Source organism: Morone saxatilis, unplaced genomic scaffold (assembly GCF_004916995.1).
Source record: "Morone saxatilis isolate NCDOM2014 unplaced genomic scaffold, NCSU_SB_2.0 Contig0, whole genome shotgun sequence".
NCBI lineage: Eukaryota > Metazoa > Chordata > Actinopteri > Moronidae > Morone > Morone saxatilis.
The window spans coordinates 11,495,114-11,503,216 of NW_023339650.1; the positions used below are offsets into that span (position 1 = coordinate 11,495,114).

The following is an 8,103-nucleotide window of genomic DNA, read 5'->3' on the forward strand; positions in this document are numbered from 1 at the left end:
ATAAAAAAGCCACATAGCGAAGGCACGTCAGAGTCAGTGAGTCACTTTAGACAGATGTTACCACTGAAAATGAATGAATGTCATTATCCAGCCCTCTAATTTGTCTCTTTGTTTCATTTGGTGTCATTCCAGAGACAACATACAGTGCCACAGGTTGGAAACCACAGCTCTAAAGACAACAACATCTCTGAACATCTTAAAGGTGAAAATTATGTCTTGAAAGGTTATCACTTTCATATACTACTCTTATATGCTTATTCTTATCACAGTGAAGTGATTTGTACATTTAAAAATTGCCTTTTTCCATTATATATAAGCATGTTTCACCAAATTCCTCCTTTGTGTGTATCTTGTGATTTACTACAAATTATGTTTTCTCATTACTTTGTGATGCTGTGGGCACAACACTTCATTCAGTATTAATTAGTAGTCTTTAAAAGGCTTAACTAGTATGATTACATATCCATTAACAACAAGCAAGGACTGCTCAAATGCTCACCATTTAGATGGCTCCTAAAAGTGAATTCAAATGAGATAAATTAAGAAGATGTTCTGGGTTATGTCTCTGATTTAAGTGAATTCCTAATTTTTAGGCCATTACTGTCTGACTCATAATATTGCAGTGTATGTTGGTAAAAATCCAATAAAGATTTAAGACTAACAAATTGAGAGCAGTATGATGATGAAAGGCCAGACAGAAACTGCTGTGAGTTTTGAGGCCAGGAGCTGCTGGTTTAAAGAGCTCAGTGTGACCCTCTTTCTCTTCTACCAGTAGTAGTACACGGTATTTTGATTATATAGTGAAAGGGTCTGCAGGTACTTCCAAGGCCACACAATACACAACAGGAGGTGCTACACACATGCACTCACACACAACCGCACAAATAAAGGTCTACAAGCTCATAAGCAAGATAAAAGTGTATATGGGGCCAGAATAGGGAGCAGAGTAAAGGCTGCCATCTGTTCCCTTGTATGAATATTTCAGTTAGGTGGAAGTCATATTGTATTCATACAGATGGTAGCAGTCACTGCCTGTGATTTAAAAGGTCTTGGTAAGCATTCTTAGTTGATGTTGTCTATTTCTACGTTTTCACATTTGTCCTGAAAAGACCCCCTGAAGTTATGTTCTTTACCTCAAAACATCTCTTAGGATGTGATCAGAAAAAGTGCCAACATACCCAAACCAACTAGCAATAATGTCACCTCTCGGTAAATCTAATACTATAGAAAATAACAGTAATGACTGACTAGTTCAAATCTACTAGTATTTGTAAAGATATCAGAAGCAGTGAGTCATTGTGGACTTGCTTGGTATAAATACAAACAAATAAATGAAAGTAATCATAAAAAGTATCCAACCCAGGGAACAGTGTTACTGTCGTTATTGGTATTTCCCACAATATTTTATATTGTCAAGGACAAAGTTGAAACTTGATTCTTTATACTAAAAAAAGTAAAAAAATAACAAAATAAAGTTCACAAAAAAGTACTAAAAACTGTTGGCTATTTTATATGTTTTGTAACACATTTGTAATGTGTAATAATTGTGATTTGAAACATACTAAGACTTAGAGTATAACTTAAATTACTTAGATTAAATGGTAATCAAAAGTACAAGTACACAACAAAGCTTTTTGATTACACATACAGGAATTACAAAACAATATCACACATTTAAATGAAAATACAGATATGTTTTACTTGTTATAATCATAATTGTTACTCCATTTTTAAAGTCCTGCTTTGTCACATATCACCAGGGGTTGTCAAGGCATTTCCTACTCGTAGAACTCACCTCGAAGCTTCTTACAGTTTATTCCAACAAATAGCAGCTTTTAGAAGCAGCAACTGCTGAGATAATTGGCATATGAGTCAAAGCAGGAGGATAATAGATTCTTTTGGAATTTGATAAAACAAGTAGAACAAATTATAAGCTGGTATTTTATTAACCAACATTAAGGTGGACTTTATTTGTAATGTTTTTTTTATCAACATTTGTGAACAAAAGGACAGACAGGTTGAATGTACATTTACACTACAGCCACATCCTCTTTTACTTTAAATACATCAGTCCAACCACCACACTGGGTGGTCATAGTTAAGCAGGAGGCAAAGACATGGATGTAAGCTTATTCACATTGACTATTAACACATTACATATATCAAACTTGTAGTTGTAATCACAATATGAATTGGCCATGCAGAGGTATACTGTGGGTCAAGGTTGCACAACTTTTCTGAAGATATCCAAGCATATATTATATGTGATCACAAAAATCTTGTACTTTGAAACAATCCATGAATAATAAAATTGTATTTCAGTGAAAACTGACAGTCTCTCTCACTGTTTCTGGGATAAGCCAGTGTAAGTACAAATAGTTTTACAGATAGTGGATATGCATGACAATGTAATGTCCCTCAGATTTACAAATGCCTTTCATCATATTTGACATGTAGTGACTTGATCATAAGAAAGATAAACTCAAAGAGACAGGTTTCCACATGGAGTTTTATATAACATCCTCTCCCATACAATGACGTAAAAGAGACGTCAGTGTCTTTTAACGGGCACTGCTGCAGCTCATGGTCATGGGAAACTGTGATGCGCTCAGCATTCAAGAGCTTCTCTCAGCCTGGCTTAAACCTCACACCCTCTGCATTATGAGCAGTGCAGTCAACATTGTTTCATCTTTAACACTTGAATTCAAAGGGTAGTAAAGCAGGGTGATTTCAACATCAAGCAGCTGGGTGTTTACACACAGAAGAGTCTGGTTGCATTAAGCAGGTTAGACAAAGGGTACAGTACCCTACAGACCCTAAAGGGAAGGACGGAGAAAAAGAAGCTCATCATCAAATTTTCTTTGATGCAGAGACAGTGTGAGTCAAGCAATTCCCACAGTTTTCGTTGTTCATTCTGTGAACTGGGTACACGGTAAATTATCTGTGACAAAACGTGCACCCTCTGGGAATGGCCAATTACCATATAAATCTGGAACTAAGTGTCTCAACAACAAGTGGTAGACATTCATGTCTTGGTAATAAAATTAAATCCGGTTAAAATTAGTTTTCACCAAAGTCATCCAAACAAGTCAGTGTGGCAATTTATTTATATATATATTACTATATTTTTGGGGGTATTTTTTGTCATCATTAGACAGCACCAACGCAGGATCAGGAAGACAAAACATGTTACAAAGGTCCCCTGCAGGATACCCCACGAGTGCTAACTTATGAACAATATTACAATACCATTTGTTATGGATATAAAGTTCTAAGTGGAGCCACAGACCACCAGGAAACAAGGATTGCCATCCGTCATCCATTTATTAATCCAAAGAATCAGTTCATTGTTTTTTTGCTAGGATGATGATTGCCGTGATTAATAAAGTACTTAACAAATGCAGTTTTTGTTGTTGTTGCTGCTTTTTATTTTTCTAGGCATACAATTCTTTTTGAAATAAACAATGTCAATAACTAAACAATCTGAACGTTAATGCTAATAAGAGGAGCATCATACTGTAGTTTCTGCTGAGGAGCTGTGATTGGAAAGCCTGCTGGCCTTTATGACAGTAAAAGAGTGCTATCTAGTGGTAGAAAGAAGGCAAGCTATGTCCAGTAGACGCACTTCTGCATATTGACATCATTGCAGTCGTCACCAAATAGGGCTTACATTGTACTTGTGGCATTTAGATCTTGTGATTCATACTCCTTTCAGTTTGCATAAATAATGTTAACCAGGAACACGTGAATAACAAATTAAGCCATCAGACATTGTCGCTATCTAGGACTCAGTCATTAAGTTTAGCACTTATATATACAGTAGCACTATGTATGCACATATGGAAGTACCAAAATACAAGCTTTTCATCAAACTGTAAGTGTTAGCACAAAGAATACGTGCCAAGTTTAAAACGTGTTTGTATTTGGTAGGAATCATATTGTGTAGTTGTCAATATATTGGACAATATTTATTTAATATCAGTTTCACTGCACAATAAGTACCTTTTCATTGGAAACCATGCTAAAATCACACTCTTTTAAAATATAGATATACTGTAATTAACCTCAGTATTTTTGTATTAATTTGATCCCAGAGGCACACTGTCATTGTAAAGTCTCTTTTTAACCACAAGATGGCTCTACATACACACAACAATACATCTGTAGGTGTTTGAATGCTCTTTATTTCCTCCAATTAAACCTGATGATAATAACAATTCATTTTAATAAAAGTAAGATATCAGGTGAAAATGTACTTAATCATTCTGATTAAAATGGAATGGATTAATCAGAAATATATTAGTCATTCAAAGGAAATGTGAAGTTACATCAAATATATATTTTTTCAGGAATAAGGACTCTGTGTGTGTGTGTGTGTGTGTGTGTTAATGTGTGGTGTGTTTGTTTACAGACACACATATACAAGCTGTATGTCAAAGAACACTACAGATGTAAAACTGGTGCATGGGCAATAGATAACGACTCCTGTGATGCTCACAGTATTGTCAGAGGGTAACAGGTAAATCAATTAGGGACACCATGGCGGATTGCAATCTGTCTCCAGAGGGCTCTTAGCAAGACTATTCAGGGAAAGTGGAGCACTGGGGGCCTCACAAGCAGATACTGTACCTGTGAACCCAAGGGGAATCAGCAGATATGCAGCTCACCTGTCATACTAAATCTCTTGAGGCTGATGCTAGAGTAGTTAAACACATCCTGCCATCCTACAAAGGTGTGTGTGTGTGTGTATATTAGAACACATCTATGTGTGAATGTGGCAAAAAAAGGGGGGGGCTGTGGAAGAAATTAATTAACAGAAATGCCTCACAAATCATTTTCCCACTTGTACACTTAGAGGAGAGAGTGTTAAGTATGTGCTGTCCTGTGCACACATGTGACGTGCCATTGACATAATCATATGTGAGATCAAGCAGTTTCAGTGTTGTCTGGCAACAACAGGTTTGTAAACTGAATGCAAAAACAGTACCACCCATGTGTGGTTGACCTTCTCTGCTGTGTTTGCAGCAAATACCTTTAAGAATCAAGAAGTGACATGTTAGTCATTTACACTAATGCTTAAGGAGAAGTAGCAGTTAACATCAAATTAAATCGTTTTAGAGTGTAGTCTCAGCCACAAGGTGTTCCACCACCCAGGGTAGAAAGTAAGTTATTACAAGTACAGTGATTGAGGAGTTATTTCATCTACTTCTCTAAGTGCATTAGTAATTCAGTTCACAATAAAATCAATCAATTTTTTATTAAGCATTTTACTCAGGCAAAGACAAATGTTGCTGTGAAAACTACAGTTTTGGCTAATTTAGGAAGATATGCAATATAAGTTTGACTGATCTCCTTTTTCCTCTAAACCAATGGTTTTGAGTTGCCTCTAGTTGTATGTTTTGTATGTTTAAAAATATATATTTTTTAAAGGAAATTAATTAATAAAAAAATATAGAATACTACAGAAATACTACGAAATGTTGAATGAAAATACTTAACAATAAGATTGCTGAAATGTAATTTAAGATACATTTTGAATTTCCTGGAATATATTCATGCACATATTTACATCCATAATTAGTTATGAGCTAAAATATGATGTTAAGCTAGTAAGCCGAGGTAAAAATGTATGGTTAAAAAACACTGCAGTGGTGATGGCAAAAGAGGAAACTATGGGAAGAGAAGTGTGGACCAGGAGTATCCCTTCTCTTTTTTTAATAATTGTTATGCTTTTAATTGATAGAGACAGCTGAAGATAGACAGGAGAAGGAGGATGAGATGCAGCAAAGGGCCAAAGACTGGAATCGAACCCAGGCCACTGCAGTGAGGAGCCTCAGCCTTTGTACATGGAGTGCAAGCTCTACCAGGTAAGCTACTGGGACGCTCTGGAGTACCCCCTTTCCACCAAATCCGGTTCTTGAACTGGACTCGAGAACAGTTAATAATAAATAATCTTCTTATTAAGAACAAACCTCACTCCTGTGTGAACTTCCCATAGCTGAATAGGGTCGGCCTATGCTACTGTATTTTATTTTCATACTGATCGTACTTGGAGAGCCTAATATTTTCTAATATTCTCTAAACAAATTATCTGAGGTATCGGTAAATTGACGAGGGTTGTGTGGTAGAGCACAGATTATGAAATGGTTGTAGTCAGAACTCTACATTTGCCTTTGAGGTGAACATGTAACTGTTCACTGTTAGTCAAAGCAGCTACTTTTTTAGTCTCAAACACCAGTACTTAACTATATATAAAATAGAATCACAATATACCTCTTGTTAGCTATTCTAGTACTCTTTCCACCCGTTACTGTCTACGTCTCGTTTGTTGTTTTGTTTTGCAGTGCTGCCTTAGTTGCCTGGAAAAGATGCAGGACTTCTTTGTGGGGGGTATGATTGTGGGGGAACTACATTCAGACCCATGGAAATGGGGAGGGAGGGGATTATGCCTCCATTGGCACAGGGCCTGACGGTTGCCATGGCACTTCCATTGTCCCCCAGCACATTGGGCATGGCACAGAAACCTCCAGTGAAAATGTTCATGTTCTGGTCCGTTAATGCTGTAATGATTTTCTAGCTGCAGCATGAGGTCAGCTACGCCTTATAATGGTGGCCCAGCATCTTAAACCCGTTTAATGCAGACAATAACATGACCAACTCAGAGTCTACTTCACTGTACAATCACCATGTGTTTTGAGTCATATGGAGGAAACTGCCTCAGCTTCACACAGCTGCAACATTTTGCTGTATTTCCTAGGCTGTATTTCAAACTCCCGGTGAGTCTCAGCTCCCAAGTAGTATGAGTCATGAGAGGAAGGTAATCACAGGCAATGATGTGGACCGCTGCAGGGCAAGCCCCGTTGTGGAGGAATACCCTTGAGAAAGTCCACGCCGTCTGCTAACGACTGCTCATATAGGTCTTGGGATCGCCCTGGCCGCTTAACCAATCGTGTAACTCGTCTCATACGTCGCGAGTGCTTTCGTCCAATCAGCGTCGAGGTTACAATCGCTGCCCTGCCGCCATTGGTCGAAGTCAGACAAGGGCGTTTTTTATTTTTTTTGCTCGCTCCAACAGCACCATCTCTGGCAGGTGGTGTTGTGCTTTAAAACCATACAGTAGGCTAATGTTTAGGACGATAGGTAGGTAGTTATAGGGAAATAAACACACTTTAGGGTCTTCATTTGTCGTTTTTTTGGTTGATAGTTTCGCGTTACGTGCCATTACGCTTCCTTTAAACCCACCGGGGTCGCGGTGAATGAGATGAACGTCGGGGTTTCCCTCTCTGAGCCAGACACTTTGTGCTTTACGGTCAGCGGTGAATTAGACAACTGCTCCTTCATCATGCAGCTTCTGAAAAAAAAACGGAAAAGCCCTACATGTTGATTATATTTCGCCACTGGTGTGAGTCTTGAATGAGAGGAAAAACCTACCCGGGCCACGGCTGACAAGGGTCTCACATCCTGGAGCTGCCTCACCTCATCCGCCGGCGTTGCATACAATATGATATGTTGATGACATTTTTTGGAAGTGGTCGTGCCTTTTGTTTTCATTTCGGGATATGTGATATGCGGATCTGTGGACGCAACGAAACGCAGACGAGCGGACGTTTTTTTATGCTTTGAAAATGAGGAAGCGTTTTCATAAAGACCCAGAAAATGGCAAGAAGGTCTCGTCGTCCGTGGGCCCGGATTTGAGTAAAATGAGAAGGAAAGGAGCAAATGCAACAGCAGCATGAATTCCCCCCCCCCCCCCCGCCCCCAACCTACAGAATGACACCAAAGAGGTAAAACGGTGGAGGTAGAGAAGACGCAGCATCAATGAAGGCGATCCTGGACAAGTTTTTGAGTCGCTCATAAATGAACAGAAATACTTTTGCAGCTCGATAGCAGATCGTTTTCATAATATTGAAAGATTTTTTTTCCGCTTTGGGAGATTTTCTAAGTCCACCAGTCATCTATTTTGCGCATTGCATTTGTTATATTTTCCATTATATATTATCTTTTTTTTTTTTTTTTTCTTTGGTTTCTTTTTTTATTTATTTTTTTACATTTCTTGATCCGTCCAGCCCTGACTATTGCAATGGAAGTATGTTATCAGCTGCC

At 38.1% G+C, this 8,103-nt stretch overlaps 1 long non-coding RNA gene across 1 annotated transcript in view; it reads left to right on the forward strand.

Moving 5' to 3' along the window:
- The window catches only part of LOC118343564, a 4,939-nt gene extending 4,285 nt beyond the window's left edge, over positions 1 to 654 (forward strand). Inside the window, exon 4 of the long non-coding RNA XR_004797566.1 lies at positions 133 to 654. This is a non-coding gene — a long non-coding RNA (uncharacterized LOC118343564). The remainder of the gene's footprint in view (positions 1 to 132) is intronic.
- Positions 655 to 8,103: the final 7,449 nt, after the last annotated feature.